Consider the following 4,354-nt stretch of genomic DNA (forward strand, 5'->3'; position numbering starts at 1 on the left):
ACATCAACAGACTTTCCGCATTAACATGGCACTATTTCGTCAAAAATCATGTGACAGAGATCCACCAATTAAAACTACAGTGACTAATTGTAGCACTCCGCAGAATCGGTGCTGTAAGCACGCCAGCAGAGTCAGACTGCCACTGTGTACCTACAGCTAGGACTGCTCCAGCCGATATCTACGCCAGCTCTACCCCAGTACACACCCACCGAAGTCTTCTGCAGAAATTTGATCATGTTGGGCGTAACTAGACTTGGGAATTGAATAGCGTAGCATTTTGGTTGATATTGTTTCTTTTCATTGTCTTGTAACTTTTATCTGGCTTTTGCCTCAAGAATTATTGTGTATCTTCAAGAATGAAATTTTCACTTTGCAGCGGAGTGTGCGCTGATATGAAACTTCCTGCCAGATTAAAACTGTGTGCCGGACCGAGACTCGAACTCGGGACCTTTGCCTTCTGTGGGCAAGTGCTCTACCAACTGAGATATCCAAGCACGACTTACGCCACGTCCTTACAGCTTTAATTCCGCCAGTACCTCGTCTCCTACCTTCCTAACTTCCTGCGAACCTAGCAGAACTAGCACTCCTGGAAGAAAGGAGAGCTTCTGCGACGTTGAGAATGTAGGAGACGAGGTACTGGCGGAATTAAAGCTATGAGGACGGGGCGTGGGTCGTGCTTGGGTAGCTCAGTTGGTAGAGCACTTGCCCGTGAAAGGCAAAGGTCCTGAGTTCGAGTCTCGGTCCGAGCCACGTAGTATTTTCTTTCCTATTGCATCAATCTTCGTCTTGCTGGTTCACATAACTTATCAAATTGAAAAATTCTTCACGTGACACATCCTCGAAATACCACTACTTCTTCTCTAAAAGGGTATTTCCAGTGCCAATATTTTCTCTCTCTGTAATTCAGCTCCCATGTCTCTGCGCCATGTGTAGCAGTACTCTCAACAACGGTGTTATAGATGATTTGCTGTCTCCTTGTGGTTAGATTGCTATTTTAGATAATGGAGTTGATCTGCTTTATTGCTCTTTTCCCTTGGCCTAATTTGTTATATGTACATATAGCAGAGTACTGCTACACATGGCGCAGAGACATGGGAACTGAATTACAGAGAGAGAAAATATTGGCACTGGAAATACCCTTTTAGAGAAGAAGTAGTGGTATTTCGAGGATGTGCCACGTGAAGAATTTTTCAATTTGATAAGTTATGTGAACCAGCAAGACGAAGATTGATGCAATAGGAAAGAAAATACTACGTGGCTCGGCGATATAGTATGAATGAATGACGACCGGTGGCTCAAACGTATTTGGGGATGGGCTCCACAAGCAAGAAGGAAGAGAGGAATTCTACGTGGAACATGGAAGAAAAGTGTGTATGGAGTAATGACTGCGGGAGGCATCCAGGAAGGAGACAGGAAGTTAATAATCAGACGGAAAACGGGACGATGTAAATAATTCGTGGTATTATGAAATATGATGATGAGCACTAGACTATATATGGTGGGTGTAGCTGGTGAGGAATCAGAATAAACGTGCTATTCTAATAGCCGGTGCGGACTGCATATCTTTACACGTTCGGGGTGAACTGAGGCAGAGTGCAGCTCTGACGTCTGGATTACGCTGTCAATAACAAAAGTTATGGTCCTCGATCGTCGCAGATCAACAATAATAACACCAAACGTTTGCTGAACTGCAGATTCAAAACGAACAAACAGAACGTATGATGTTCTTTTCATTGGATTCCAGAATTTGTTAAATGGTTTTAACCTTTAACAAAAGTCTCCTCCTTAAAGGTGAGTTCATAGTGATATTTTGTTACATAAGTGATTTTGTTTATACCCAGACTGTTTTGAGGAAAATAGTCTGAATCTAAGGCAACAGGAATTCCAAGTTCGTACATCGCGTAAAGTCCCACATTTCATTCATACGTTTCATAGCCTACACACTGAGCCTCTTTCCCAGAGGAGATGGAAAGCATAATTAGAACTTTTCATTTTCCAGACTTCCTTTTCATATAATATCTAGGCAAAAGCGTGACAGAATTAAACATATCACTCTTTTGCAATCGTAGATTTTTTATTAAGAAATGATACGTCAAGGTTGAATAGTCGTGTAACCAATATTTACACATTTCAAAACCGACAATGATTTAATACATCTAATTTTATGGAATTTTTTGCTGTAGGTCAAACGACCATTTCACATATTTAACAAACTTGATGTATTTGGGTTGGATGAAAAATCTTTACAGTGGTTATGTTTCTTGTATTAAGACAAAATATGTAAACAACAAGTAAAATTGCTTCGTTTATTGTTCAAAGACTTATCGAAATACGATCGTAATTATAAAGACGAGAGATATTCTTAGTCGAGGAGATTTATGAACTCATCTTTATAACATAATAAAAATAAATTTAAAAAATATAAATTGGATTTTAATTACAGTATTTTTTCGATTTTTTGTGAATACCATGAATCCCGATTGTTCCGGGTGGTTATAATTAAAATGCAGGTACACACGGAGTTCCAGTGTGAGCTGTAATTATCGTATGGCAGCGAAGATTGGCAGAAATGCTAATGCGTTATTGCGGAAATGATTTACGCTGCAAAAATAAGTTAGTTCCAGTTGTGGCCTCCAGGTGAAAATTGATGCTGTACCCTGTTTGTATGACGTCCACTTTGTCATTTGACAAGCCATAACGTGAGTAAATAGTATGGCTATTGAGAAATGATATCGTACGTTGTTAGTGAAACTGTTTTATGTGAGCGACAGCAATTACAATGAAGCGTTGAAAGAGTATCGCCAGCTGAAAGGTCTGAGGAGAGGCTCAATGTCATTTAACAGTTTAAAGAAGATGATAATGAAATTCGAAAAGACGGGTGACCTTGGTGTGGCACCTGGAAGAGGACGGCATCCTATCCCGGTGGAATTTATTGACGATTGTTGCTGTCGCTGTAACTGACCATCCAGCACGTACTCCGGGGAGTGCTAGGTTCGTGGTGTGCCACGAGAATTGTCCATCTCAAGGTCAACAGTATGGAAACTTTCCATTGTATTTTACACCGTGCCGCAACTAAAATGTTATGATACACAGCAACGTCCTGAATGCGCTCTTCGGGTTCTGGCACAGATCGAAGTTAATACATGTGGCCGGGCAACATTTTGTGAAGTGACGAGGCACACATTTTACACGATGCAGATATAGAGAACCGCCGAATTTGGGGTTAAATCGCGTGCTATGCACGAAGAGTCATTGTACCCACCATATGAGACTGTGTGGTGTGGATCCACAAAATCCTTTATTCTCGATCCGTTCTTCTTTGAAGAGAATACAACCAGAGTACCTGTCAGGTGTGCCGTGATGTATCCACGTTATCGAGATCTCGTTGTACAGCATTTTATCACTGCTCTGGAAGAGGGCAACTACGTGGAAACCACGGTTTCCATGCGAAACAACACTTCACGTCGCTCCCTCAGTGAAAGATCTGCAGCCTTTAACGAACGTTTTATCGCCAGAGGTTTTCTAAATACATGGGCTGCATGATCACCTAATCTGAATTCTTGTGACTTTTGGCTCTGTTATTCACGTCGTTTAACGGATGAGCAGCTCGTTGACGTCTCCGGTGCTCATACTGAATAAATTATGTAAGTGGCGGTAAATAATTAAATCAACATTATGCCTTTGTGCCCACGTCTTGTCCCTAATCCATTACGTATGGAAACATTTCTACACCTCTTTCTTGCATTCATAGTGCCAGATTTGTACCTGGTGGCCGAAGTTGGAACTAACATTTTACGTCGTACATTGGGTCAACAGTAACACTAGAAGGTATCACATAGATTATATAATGGTAAGACAGAGATTTAGAAACCAGGTTTTAAATTGTAAGACATTTCCAGGGGCAGATGTGGACTCTGACCACAACTGTAGATTAAAACTGAAGAAACTGCAAAAGGTGGGAATTTAAGGAGATGGGACCTGGATAAACTGACTAAACCAGAGGTTGTACAGAGTTTCAGGGAGAGCATAAGGGAACAATTGACAGGAATGGGGGAAAGAAATACAGTAGAAGAAGAATGGGTAGCTCTGAGGGATGAAGTAGTGAAGGCAGCAGAGGATCAAGTATGTAAAAAGACGAGGGCTAGTAGAAATCCTTAGGTAACAGAATAAATATTGAATTTAATTGATGAAAGGAGAAAATATAAAAATGCAGTAAATGAAGCAGGCAAAAAGGAATACAAACGTCTGAAAAATGAGATCGACAGGAAGTGCAAAATGGCTAAGCAGGGATGGCTAGAGGACAATTGTAAGGATGTAGAGGCTTATCTCACTAGGGGTAAGGTAGATACTGCCT

General features: G+C 41.0%; 1 non-coding gene across 1 annotated transcript; it reads left to right on the plus strand.

Moving 5' to 3' along the window:
* The first annotated feature begins 675 nt into the window (after nt 1-675).
* Nucleotides 676-749, plus strand: Trnas-uga (transfer RNA serine (anticodon UGA)). Its single transcript has one exon. It is a non-coding gene; the product is annotated as a tRNA-Ser (tRNA).
* The last annotated feature ends 3,605 nt before the right edge of the window (nt 750-4,354 follow it).

The sequence above is a fragment of the Schistocerca serialis genome, chromosome 2, assembly GCF_023864345.2.
Source record: "Schistocerca serialis cubense isolate TAMUIC-IGC-003099 chromosome 2, iqSchSeri2.2, whole genome shotgun sequence".
Classification (NCBI taxonomy): Eukaryota; Metazoa; Arthropoda; class Insecta; order Orthoptera; family Acrididae; genus Schistocerca; species Schistocerca serialis.